Source organism: Hordeum vulgare, chromosome 7H, assembly GCF_904849725.1.
Source record: "Hordeum vulgare subsp. vulgare chromosome 7H, MorexV3_pseudomolecules_assembly, whole genome shotgun sequence".
Classification (NCBI taxonomy): domain Eukaryota; kingdom Viridiplantae; phylum Streptophyta; class Magnoliopsida; order Poales; family Poaceae; genus Hordeum; species Hordeum vulgare.
Window position 1 is genome coordinate 401,520,100 of NC_058524.1, and position 13,890 is coordinate 401,533,989.

Genomic DNA, 13,890 nt, shown 5'->3' on the forward strand with positions numbered 1-13,890 from the left:
AAAAAGTTTCAAATTCCACTCAAGTTTCAATCACTCAAACAAACAAACTCTCAATCTAATAATTATATTAACATTCCAAAATTTATAATTTTGGGATGTTACAAATACCTTGTGTGTATCAAACATCGCAACGTAACTGGGTGACTGTAAAGGTGCTTTACAGGTATCTCCGAAGGTGTCCATTGAGTTAGTATGGATCAAGACGGGGATTTGTCACTCCGTGTGACAGAGAGGTATCTCGGGGCCCAGTCGGTAATACAACATCACAAACAAGCCTTGCAAGAAATGTGACTAAGTGTAAGTCACGAGATCTTGTATTACGGAACGAGTAAAGAGACTTTCCGGTAACGAGATTGAAATAGGTATGCGGATACCGACGATCGAATCTCGAGCAAGTAACATACCGAAGGACAAAGGGAATGACATACGATATTATACGACTCCTTGGCACTGAGGTTCAACCGATAAGATCTTTAGAGAATATGTAGGATCCAATATGGGCATCTAGGTCCCGCTATTGGATATTGACCGAGGAGTGTCTCGGGTCATGTCTACATAGTTCTTGAACCCGCACGGTCTGCACACTTAAGGTTCAATGATGTTTTAGTATAGTTGAGTTATATGTGTGGTTACTGAATGTTGTTCGGAGTCCCGGATGAGATCACAGACGTCATGAGGTTTTCCGGAATGGTCGAGAAACGAATATTAATATATAGGATGGTTTCATTTGGTCACCGGAAAGTTTCGGGCATTTCCGGCAGTGTACCGGGAGTGACGAACGGGTTTCGGGTATTCACCAGGAGGGGCGCACCCACCCGGGAGTGAGCCTAGTGACCCTAGGGTGGCGCACCAGCCCTTAGCGGGCTGGTGAGTCCAGCCCAATAGGGCCATGGCGCCACAAGGGAAAAATACCAAAGGAGAGAAAAAAGGAAAGAGGGAGGTGGGAAGGAAGAGGAGGACTCCTCCTTCCCCAAACCGAATAGGAGTCCTCCTCTCCCTTCGGCCGGCACACCAAGGGGCTCCTTGAGCCCCAAGGATAGCCCCTCCCCTCCTCCTATATATACTAGTGGTTTTAGGGCTTTTGAGACACAACTTTTCCACGTGCAACTCAAACCTATACCACATAGTTTTAGCTCTAGATCGGATTTCTATGGAGCTCGGGTGGAGCCCTGCAAGAGTAGATCGTCACCACCACCAAAGTGCCGTCATGCTGCCGGAGAACTCATCTACTTCTCCGTCTCTCTTGCTGGATCAAGAGGGCCGAGATTGTTATCGAGCTGTACATGTGCTGAACGCGGAGGTACCGTTCGTTCGGCGCTAGATCGGAACGGATCCTCGGACGGATCATGGGACGACGGCGAGTTAAATCACGAAGCTGTACCACTACATCAACCACGTTTCTTAACGCTTCCTTCTTATCAATCTACAAGGGTATGTAGATCTAATCTCCTCTCGTAGATGGACATCACCATGATAGGTCTTCGTGTGCGTAGGAAGTTTTTTGTTTCCCATGCATCGTTCCCCAATAGTGGTATCAAAGCTAGGTTCATGCGTAGATGTTATCTCGAGTAGAACACAAAAGGTTTTGTGGACGTTGATGATTGATTTTCTACCCTCCTTAGTCTTTTCTCGATTCGGCGGTATTGTTGGATTGAAGCGGCCCGGACCGACATTACTCGTACGCTTATGAGAGACAGGTTTCATCGACTAACATGCAACTCGTTGCATAAAGATGACTGGCGGGTGTCGGTTTCTTCAACTTTAGTTAAATTGGTTTTGACCGAGGCGGTCCGTGGAGAGAGGTTAAATAGCAATTTGCACATCTCCGTTGTGGTTTTTGCGTAAGTAAGATGTGATCATACTAGAAACCCATACCAGCCACGTAAAACATGCAACAACAAATTAGAGGACATCTAACTTGTTTTTGCAGGGTATGCTTGTGATATGATATGGCCAATGACGCGATGTGATATATTGGATGTTTGCGATGATCATGTTGTAATAGTTAATATCGACTTGCACGTCGATGCTACGACAACCGGCGGGAGCCATAGGGTTGTATTTAAACTAACATTTGTGTTTGCAGATGCGTTTACTATATTACGAGGTCGTAGCTTTAGTAGTAATAGCATAGATAGCACGACAACCTCGATGGCGGCACGATGATGGAGATCATGGTGTGGCACCCGTGACAAGAAGATCATGCCGGTGCTTTTGTGATGGAGATCAAGAAGCACGAGATGATGACCATATCATGTCACTTATGAATTGCATGTGATGCTAATCCTTTTATGCACCTTATTTTGCTTAGAACGACGATAGCATGATAAGGTGATCTCTCACTAAAATTTCAAGATAAAATTTTGTTCTCCCCGACTGTGCACCGTTGCGACAGTTTGTCGTTTCGAGACACCACGTGATGATCGGGTGTGATAGACTCAACGTTCACATACAACAAGTGCAAAACAGTTGTACAAGCGGAACACTCGGGTTAAACTTGACGAGCCTAGCATGTGCATACATGGCCTCGTAACACATGAGACCGAAAGGTCGAGCATGAATCATATAGTTGATATGATTAGCATAGAGATGCTTACCACTGACACTATTCTCAACTCACGTGATGATCGGACTTGAGTTAGTGAATTTGGATTATGCACCACTCAAATGACTAGAGAGATGTACTTTCTGAGTGGGAGTTTATCAGTAATTTGATTAGTTAAACTCTAATTATCTTAAACATAGTCTAAGTCCACTTTGCAATATTTGTGTTGTAGATCAATGGCTCACGCAGTGGCAACCCTGAATTTTAATACGTTCCTAGAGAAAGCTAAGTTGAAAGATGATGTAAGCAACTTTGTAGTCTGGGCTCGTAATCTAAAGCTGCTCCTGCAAGCTAGGAAGAAGGATTATGTTCTTAATGTTGCGCTAGGAGATGAACCACCCGCTATGTCTAGCCAAGATGTTTTGAACGCCTTGTTAACACGTCAGGAGGACTACTCCGTAGTTCAATGTGCAGTTTTGTATGGCTTGGAACCGGGACTTCAACGTTTCTTTGAGCGTCATGGAGCATATGAGATGTTTCAGGAGTTGAAGTTTATCTTTCATAAGAACGCCCGGATCGGGAGGTATGAGATCTCCGATAAATTATATGCTTGCAAGATGGAGGAGAATTCGTCTGTCAGTGAACATGTGCTCAAAATGTCTGGATACTCAAACCGTCTAGCTGAGCTGGGGATTGAACTCCCGCAAGAGGCTATCACTGACAGAATTCTTCAATCACTGCCACCTAGCTATAAGAGCTTTGTGTTGAACTATAACATGCAAGGGATGGACAAGTCACCCGGCGAGTTATTCGCGACGCTGAAAGTCACAGAGTCAGAACTCCGGAAAGAGCATCAAGTGTTGATGGTCAATAAAACCACTAGGTTCAAGAGAAACGACAAAGGCAAGAAGGGTAACTCCAAGAAGAGCGGCAAGCCTGTTGCCAATCCGACGAAGAAACCCAAGGCTGGACCTAAGCCTGAAACAAAGTGTTATTATTGCAAGGGACTGGGTCACTGGAAGCGCAACTACCCCAAGTATTAGGCTGATAAGAAGGCAGCCATGGAAAAATCAGGTATATTTGATATACATGTTATTGATGTGTACTTAACCAACTCTCCTAGTAGTTCCTGGGTATTCGATATCGGTTCTGTTGCTCATATTTGCAACTCGAAGCAGGAACTGCGGAATAAACGAAGGCCAGCGAAGGATGAAGTGACGATGCGCGTGGGAAATGGTTCCAAGGTTGATGCAATCGCTGTCGGCAGAGTCTCACTTCAGTTACCATCAGGATTAGTTATGAACTTAAATAATTGTTATTTAGTGCCTGCGTTAAGCATGAACATTATATTTGGATCTTGTTTATTGCGAGACGGTTACTCGTTTAAGTTAGAGAATAATGGTTGTTCTATTTCTATGAGTAATATCTTTTATGGTCATGCACCCAATGTGAGAGGATTGTTCATATTGAATCTTGATAGCGATGATACACATATACATAACATTGAGACCAAAAGATGTAGAGTTAACAATGATAGCGCCATGTTTTTGTGGCACTGTCACTTAGGTCATATTAGTGTAAAGCGCATGAAGAAACTCCATTCCGATGGGATTTTGGAGTCACTTGACACGTGCGAACCATGCCTCATGGGCAAGATGACTAAGACTCCGTTTTCCGAAACAATGGAGTGTGCAAGTGACTTGTTGGAGATCATACATACCGATGTGTGCGGTCCAATGAGTGTGGAGGCGCGTGGCGGATATTGTTATTTTCTCACCTTCACAGATTATTTGAAAAGTTGATGAAACACAAGTCTGAAACGTTTGAAAAGTTCAAGCAATTTCAGAGTGAAGTTGAAAATCATCATAACAAGAAGATCAAGTTCCCGCATTCTGATCGTGGGGGTGAATATCTGAGTTTCGAGTTTGGTGCTCACTTAAGACAGTGTGGAATTGTTGCACAGTTGACACCGCCTGGAACACAACAACGTAATGGTGTGTCCGAATGTCGTAATCGTACTTTGTTAGAAATGGTGCAATCTATGATGTCTCTTACCGATTTGCCGTTATCGTTTTGGGGTTATGCATTAGAGACAACTGCATTCACTTTAAATAGGGCACCATCAAAATCAATTGAGATGACACCATACGAGTTGTGGTACGGCAAAAGACCAAAGTTGTCGTTTCTTAAAGTTTGGGGATGTGATGCTTATGTCAAAAAGCTTCAGCCCGAAAAGCTGGAACCCAAAGCGGAAAAGTGTGTCTTCATAGGTTACCCAAAGAAGATAGTTGGGTACACCTTCTATCTCAAATCCGAGGGAAAAGTGTTTGTTGCTAAGAACGGAGCTTTTCTTGAGAAGGAGTTTCTCTCGAAAGAATTCAGTGGGAGGAAGATAGAAGTTGATGATGTTGTCGAACCTCTAATCCCTCTAGATGGTGGCGCAGGGCAGGGGGAAACCTCTGTTGAAGCGACGCCAGTTGAGGAGGAAGTTAATGATGATGATCATGAAACTTCGGATCAAGTTACTATCGGACCTCGCAGGTCGACAAGATCACGTACTACTCTTGAGTGGTACGGTAATCCTGTCTTATCAATCATGTTGTTGGACAACAATGAACCTGCGAATTATGAAGAAGCAATGGTGGGCACGGATTCCAACAAATGGCTGGAGGCCATGAAGTCCGAGATAGGATCTATGTATGAAAACAAAGTGTGGACTTTGGAAGTATTACCTGAAGGCCGCAAGGCTATTCAGAACAAATGGATCTTTAAGAAGAAGACGGACGCGGACGGTAATGTGACCGTTTATAAAGCTCGACTTGTTGCAAAGGGTATTTCACAAGTTCAAGGAGTTGACTATGATGAGACGTTCTCACCGGTAGCGATGCTTAAGTCCGTCCGAATCATGTTAGCAATAGCTACATTTTTCGATTATAAAATCTGGCAGATGGATGTCAAAACGGCATTCCTTAACGGTTTTCTTAAGGAAGAGTTGTATATGATGCAACCCGAAGGTTTTGTCGATCCAAAGAGTGCTAACAAAGTATAAAAGCTCCAGCGATCCATTTATGGACTGGTGCAAGCATCTCGGAGTGCTAACAAAGTAGTGTACCGGGAGTGCCGGGAGGGGTGTCGGGGACCATCGGGAGGGGTGTCACGCCCCAAAGGGGTCTCATGGGCTATGGGAAGAGATAAACCAGCCCCTAGTAGGCTGGAATAAGTTCCCACTAAAGCCCATAAGGTTTGAGAAGGAAAAACACAAGGTGGAAAGAGTTTCCAAGTGGGAAGGTGGAATCCTACTCAAAGTAGGATTGGAGTAGGGCTCCTCCACCTCCAATTTCGGCCAAACCTTGAGGGTTTGAGGCTGCCTCCTCCCCTCCCTCCCTCCTATATATACTAGAGGTATTGAGGGGTTTTGAGACACAACTTTGCCACGTGTTGCTCGACCCTATACCACACAGTTTTTCCTCTAGATCGTATTTCTGCGGAACTTAGGCGAAGCCCTGTCGGAGTAGATCATCACCACCACCGGCGCGCTGCCACGCTGCCGGAGAACTCTTCTACCTCTCCGCCCCCTCTTGCTGGATCAAGTAGGTGGAGATAGTCATCGAGCTGTACGTGTGCTGAACGCGGAGGTGCCGTCCGTTCGGCACTAGATCGGAACGGATCATGAGATGGACCGCAGGACGGTTCGTGGGACGGATCGCTGGACGGTTCGTGGGCGGTTCGTGGGGTGGTTCGAGAGACGTGAAGACGTTCCACACCATCAACCGCGTTTCTTAACGCTTCCCGCTATGCGATCTACAAGGGTACGTAGATCCAAATGTCCTCTCATATATGGACATCACCATGATAGGTCTTCATGTCCGTAGGAATTTTTTTGTTTCCCATGCAACGTTCCCCAACAATATTATATGTGGATGACATATTGCTGATTGGAAACAACGTGGAGTTTTTGGAGAGCGTAAAGGATTACTTGAATACAAGTTTCTCTATGAAGGACCTAGGAGAAGCTGCTTACATTCTAGGCATTAAGATCTATAGGGATAGATCAAGACGCCTGATAGGACTTTCACAAAGCACATACCTTGATAAAGTTTTGAAGAAGTTCAAAATGGAACAGTCCAAGAAGGGTTTCTTGCCAGTGTTACAAGGTATAAAATTGAGTAAGACTCAGTGCCCAGCAACTTCGGAAGATAGAGAACAAATGAGTTCCGTCCCCTACGCTTCAACCATAGGTTCTATCATGTATGCAATGTTGTGCACTAGACCATACGTCACGTTGGCCATAAGTATGGCACACAGGTTTCAAAGTAATCCAGGAGTTGATCACTGGACGACGGTCAAGAATATTCTGAAGTACCTGAAAAGGATTAAGGAAACGTTTCTCGTTTATGGAGGTGACAAAGAGCTTGTCAGAAAGGGTTACGTCGACGCAAGCTTTGACACTGATCCGGATGACTCTAAGTCTCAAACCGGATACATATTTATTCTTAATGGGGGTGCGGTAAGCTGGTGTAGTTCCAAGCAAAGCATCATAGTAAATTCTACATGTGAAGCGGAGTACATGGCTGCCTCAGAGGCAGCTAAGGAGGGTGTTTGGATGAAGCAGTTCATGACGGATCTTGGAGTTTGATACGTCTCCAACATATCTATAATTTTTTATGGTTCCATGCTATTATCTTGTCATCTTTCGATGTTTTGTATGCATGAATATGCTATTTTATATCTTTTTTGGGACTAACCTATTAACTAAGTGCCAAGTGCCAGTTCCTGTTTTTTCCGTGTTTTTGACCTTTTTCAGAGGAGAACATTGAACGGAGTCCAAACGGAATAAAACCTATGGAATGATTTTATCCATAACAGAAGACACGCAGGAGACTTGGGAACCAAGGCAGGGGACCTCGGAGGAGGTCACAAGCCACCCAGGACCAGCCTAGGGGGGCGGGCCTAGCAGGCTTGTGGGCCCCCTGTGGCTCCCCTGCCCTAGTTCTTCCGCCTATAAATTCCCTAAAAATCTGAAAGCACGGAAGGGAGCCACGGAAATACTCTTCCGCCGCCGCAAGCTTCTGTCTCCGCAAGATCCCATCTGGGGCACGTTCGGGTGCCCTGCCGGAGGGGGGATTCAGACACGGAGGGCTTCTCCATCAACACCATTGCCTCTCCGATGATGCGTGAGTAGTTCACCATAGACCTTTGGGGTCCATAGCTAGTATCTAGATGGCTTCTTCTCTCTCTTGGATCTTCAATACAAAGTTCTCCATGATCTTGATGGAGATCTATCCGATGTAATCCTCTTTTGCGGCGTGTTTGTCGAGATCCGATGAATTGTGGATTTATGATCAGATTATCTATGGATCTTATTTGAGTTTCTTCTGATCTCTTATATGCATGATTTCATATCCTTGTAATTCTCTTCGAGTTGTGGGTTTTGTTTGGCCAACTTGATCTATAATTGTTGCAATGGGAGAAGTGCTTGGTTTTGGGTTCATACCGTGCGGTGACCTCACCCAGTGACAGAAGGGGTAGCGAGGCACGTATCATGTTGTTGCCATCAAGGGTAAAAATATGGGGTTTATATCTATTGCATGAATTTATCCCTCTACATCATGTCATCTTTCTTAAGGCGTAACTCTGTTTGTCATGAACTTAATACACTAGATGCATGCTGGATAGCGGTCGATGTGTGGAGTAATAGTAGTAGATGCACAAAGTATCGGTCTACTTGTCTCGGACGTGATGCATATATGTATGATCATTGCCTTAGATATCGTCATGACTTTGCGCGATTCTATCAATTGCTCGACAGTAATTCGTTCACCCACCATAATATTTGCTATCACGAGAGAAGCCTCTAGTGAATACTATGGCCCCGAGTCTACTTCACATCATATTTTCAGCCTTACACTTTTACTTTGTTGCACTTTCCGCCTTTAGATCTCACCTTGCAATCAATCGTGAAGGGATTGACAACCCCTTTGTAGCGTTGGGTGCAAGTTTGCTGTTTTTGCGCAGGTACTTTGGAGACTTGCCTTGATACTCCTACTGGATTGATACCTTGGTTCTCAAACTGAGGGAAATACTTACTGCTACTGTGCTGCATCACCCTTTCCTCTTCAAGGGAAAAACCAACGCAAGCTCAAGAGGTAGCAGAGTTGTGCCAAGCGCACTAAATCCAATAACTATGTTCTGTGACAACACTGGTGCCATTGCTTTAACAAAGGAACCAAGGTTTCACAAGAAGACCAGACACATCAAACGACGCTTCAACCTCATCCGCGACTACATCGAAGGAGAGGACGTAAATATTTGCAAAGTGCACACGGATCTGAATGTAGAAGATCTGCTGACTAAACCTCTTCCACGGGCAAAACATGATCAACACCAGAACTGTATGGGTGTTAGATTTATTACAATGTAAATTGCATGGCGATGTGAGGACTAGATTATTGACTCTAGTGCAAGTGGGAGACTGTTGGAAATATGCTCTAGAGGCAATGATAAAATAGTTATTATTATATTTCCTGTTTCAAGATAATCGTTTATTATCCATGCTATAATTGTATTGAATGAAAACATAGATACATGTGTGGATACATAGACAAAACAATGTCCCTAGCAATCCTCTAGTTGGCTAGCCAGTTGATCAAGGATAGTCAAGGTTTTCCGACTATATGCAAGTGTTGTCACTTGATAACTCTATCACATCATTAGGAGAATCATGTGATGGACTAGACCCAAACTATGAACGTACCATGTGATCGTGTCATTTTGTTGCTATTGTTTTCTGCATGTCAAGTATTTATTCCTATGACCAAGAGATCATATAACTCACTCGCACCGGAGGAATACCTTGTGTGTATCAAATGTCGCAACGTAACTGGGTGACTATAAAGGTGCTCTACATGTATCTCTGAAGGTGTCCGTTGAGTTAGTATGGATCAAGACTGGGATTTGTCACTCCGTGTGACGGAGAGGTATCTCGGGGCCCACTCGGTAATACAACATCACAAACAAGCCTTGCAAGCAATGTGATTAAGTGTAAGTCACGGGATATTGTATTACGGAACGAGTAAATAGACTTGCCGGTAACGAGTAAATAGACTTGCCGGTAACGAGATTGAAATAGGTATGCGGATACCGACGATCGAATCTCGGGCAAGTAACATACCGAAGGACAAAGGGAATGACATACGGGATTATATGAATCCTTGGCACTAACGTTCAACCGATAAGATCTTCGAAGAATATGTAGGATCCAATATGGGCATCCAGGTCCCCCAATTGGATATTGACCAAGGAGTGTCTCGGTTCATGTCTACAGAGTTCTCGAACCCGCAGGGTCTGCACACTTAAGGTTCGTTGATGTTTTAGTATAGTTGAGTTATATGTGGTTACCGAATGTTGTTCGGAGTCCCGGATGAGATCACGGGCGTCACGAGGGTTTATGGAATGGTCCGGAAATGAAGATTGATATATTGGATGGTTTCATTTGGTCACCGGAAAGGTTCGGGCATTTCCGGCAGTGTACCGGGAGTGACGAATGGGTTCCGGGTATTCACCGAGAGGGTCCCAACCACCCGGGAGTGAGACCAGTGACCCTAGGGTGGCGCACCAGCCCTTAGTGGGCTATTGAGTCCAGACCAATAGGGCCATGGCGCCACAAGGGAAAAATACCAAAGGAAAGAAAAAAAAGGTAAGAGGGAGGTGAGAAGGAAGAGGAGGACTCCTCCTTCCGCAAACCGAATTGGAGTAGGAGTCCTCCTCTCCCTTCGGCCGGCGCACCAAGGGGCTCCTTGAGCCCCAAGGCTAGCCCCTCCCCTCCTCCTATATATACTGGTGGTTTTAGGGCTTTTGAGACAAAACTTTGCCACGTGCAACTCAAACCTATACCACGTAGTTTTACCTCTAGATCTGATTTCTGTGGAGCTCGGACGGAGCCCTATAGGAGTAGATCATCACCACCAACGAAGCACCGTCACATTGCCAGAGAACTCATCTACTTCTCCGTCTCTCTTGCTGGATCAAGAAGGCTGAGATTGTCATCGAGCTGTACGTGTGCTGAACGCGGAGGTGTCATCCGTTCGACGCTAGATCTGAACGGATCGTGGGACGACGGTGATTTTAATTACGAAGCTGTACCACTACATCAACCACGTTTCTTAAAGCTTCCCGCTTAGCGATCTACAAGGGTACGTAGATCTAATCTCCTCTCGTAGATGGACATCACCATGATAGGTCTTTGTGTGCGTAGGAAATTTTTTGTTTCCCATGCAATGTTCCCCAATAACATTGTCATGTAGTAAAACCTGGAGGACGCTGCAAAGCCGATTGATGGTGTTGTGAGCTGAATGCGTGATGCTACAAGTCTAACGACCACGTTTATTTTTCTATGATGTTGTATCGTCTTGTCACAAAAATTAAATGATGTGCAAAACATGTCAATACTACTCCAAGCTAGATACAACAAAGATGCAAGCTTTCTTCCTGCTGCTACAATAGTCGGATTGTCATGCCACAAAACAATGTGGCACGGCAAAGCATGCCATGTGGCACTATAATGGGCGACTTGTGTTGTTACAACTGTATGCTCATTGTTGCAAGCTAAGCACGCATTGATGCAAGATTGCCATCTTCCTTGCAAGTCGCTTGTCTTTTTGTGTTCAAATCCATCCGCTCAATGTTGCAACTGTCAACACCATCACGGGTGTTGTGGCCGCTACTGTAGCTTTCTCCTAGTGTGTCGGTGTTGCAGCTGCTTCAAAAGCACCATCAGTGATGTGGTCATTTGCAGGTGCGTTGCAGTTGTTGCCGCTAGTGCGCGAGGGTGTCTAACGATGTTATGATGACGATTAGTGGTGTTGTGATGTTACAACAGCGGTCAATGGTCTTGTGATGCTACGATAACAGTCAACTGTGTTGTGATGCTACGACGACGATCGGCGGTGTTGCGATGCTAAGGCGGCAGTTGGCGGTGTGGTGATACTACGATCAGGTGTTGCGATGTTGTGGAGGGAGTTAATGGTGTTGTGATGTTACAACGGCGGTTGACGATGTTATTATGTTACCATGGTGGTCGATGGTGTTGTGATGAACGACGCCCGTCGTCGGTGTCTCAGTGTTACGGCTGTGGTTGATGGTGCATGGATGATACAACGGTGGTCGATGATGTTGTGATGTTATAACGACGATCGACAGTGTCACGTTGTTATTGTGAAGCGAGGACTAGTGGGATATACGACGAATACGATGACCAGGTCATTGGTTGGAAGGAGTAGGCATGAAACAAAGGAGATGTTGGAAGTGATCTATGCTTCCGATCTAACAATTTGGCATCTGCAAGATAATTTTTGACCGAGTCATGATTGAAAATTGTTGTAATATCAGATAGATTAATTTAACCTTACATTTGGACTAGTCATGATTTACTTTGTGCTTTTGTTGGCTGCAACGCATACATACGTGAAGAAAAACTATAGTGTGTAGTTTGTGTGTACGGTTCATCGAAACCATATAAGAAAAGAAGATTAGGACCAGGCTAGTTGAACTGAATCGTGCGACAATACTGATAACGAGAGCTAGTTCCCGCCTGATGCTCGCTGCTTGCTGCTCACCACTCGTGCGAGAGACGTCAGTTACGGAAGGATCATATGGCTGCGGACCCGGCTGATCTTTAGGATAGATCAATCGAATGATTTGTAGCATTTGCCTTTGTTTATTATACTAATGGATCTCATGAAGTTTTTGTTGAGTTTTGTGTGCTAAAGTTTTCATGTTTTGGGTGTTGTCGCGATGGACGAAGTAATAAGGAGCGGCAAGAGCCTAAGCTTGGGGATGCCCAAGTCGCCGCTAGGTAATATTCTAGGAAGACTCAAACATCTAAGCTTGGGGATGCCCCGGAAGGCATCCCCTCTTTCGTCTCAATTGATCGGTATGTCACTTGGAGCTATATTTTTATTCATCACATGATATGAGTTTTGCTTGGAGAGTCCTTTGCTTTTTGGCCTTTAGTTTCCACAATCATCATTCTATGAATACACCTACTTGAGAGAGACACACTATCACCATGATTTATTATAATACTCTTTGTGCTTCACTTATATCTTTTGAGCTTGGAAGTTGCTCTAGTACTTCACTTATATCTTTTAGAGCACGGTGGCGTATAGAATTTATATAAATAATTGCACTCTCATTCTTCACTTATATTTTTTGAGAGTTAATAAGCAACGATGGTAATTTTCATGGTTATAAGATTATTTCAAAAATAATAAGTATTCAATGAGTGCATAGTCAAACCACATGTAGCACATAAAAGTGAAATCATGGTTAATGATATTAATGTGGTAATGTGGAAAACCATTAGTGCATGCTCATTGGTTAATATAGGCATCGTGAATTAGAGGTGTTAACTTGTTGTTCATCCACATATTTCTATAGAATGGTGATGATGTGTGGGCATACTTATTCATCATTGAAATCCTAGTGTTGTTCCAGTCGGGGGCGTGCGATGGTTAGCTCCTACCAACCTCTACCCCAGGGGCATGCGAGTAGTACTTTGCTTAGAGAGAGATAATAAAATTTTGTAATAATTATGTGAGTTCTTCATGACTAATGTGAATCCATGGATATACGCACTCTCACCTCCACATATTTGCTAGCCTCTTCGGTACCGTGCATTGCCCATTCTCATCTTGAGGATCGGTGCAACCTTCACCGGTGCATCCAAACCCCGTGACATGATATGTTGTGTTGCACATAAGCCTCATTATATCTTCCTCAAAACAGCCACCGCACCTATCTATCATGACATTTCCATAGCCATTCCAAGATATATTGCCATGCAACTTCCACCGTCACTTCATATTACTTATACCTCCATTGTCATATTGCTTTGCATGATCGCAAGATAGCTAGCATAATATTTACATGGCTCGTCCTTTTTATATCTATTGCTACGCTAGATCATTACACATCCTGGTACACTTATAGAGGCATTCATATAGAGTCATATCATTCTATCGGTTTTTCATATTGAGTTGTAAGTAAATAAAAGTGTGACGATCATCATTATTAGGGCGGTGTCTCTATGAGGAAAGGATGATGGAGACAATGATTCCCCCACAAGTTAGGAAGAGAATCCAGACAAAAAAAGATGGATAAAAAATATAAAAAAGTAAAAAAAGAGAGAAAAGGTAAATAAAAGTAAAAAAAATAAAAGTAAATAAATGAGAGAAAAGAGAGAAGCGACAATACTACTACCTCTTATTCCACACTTGTGCCTCAAAGTGGCACCATGTTCTTCATATATAGAGTCTCTTGTTTTATCACTTCCATATGCTAGTGGG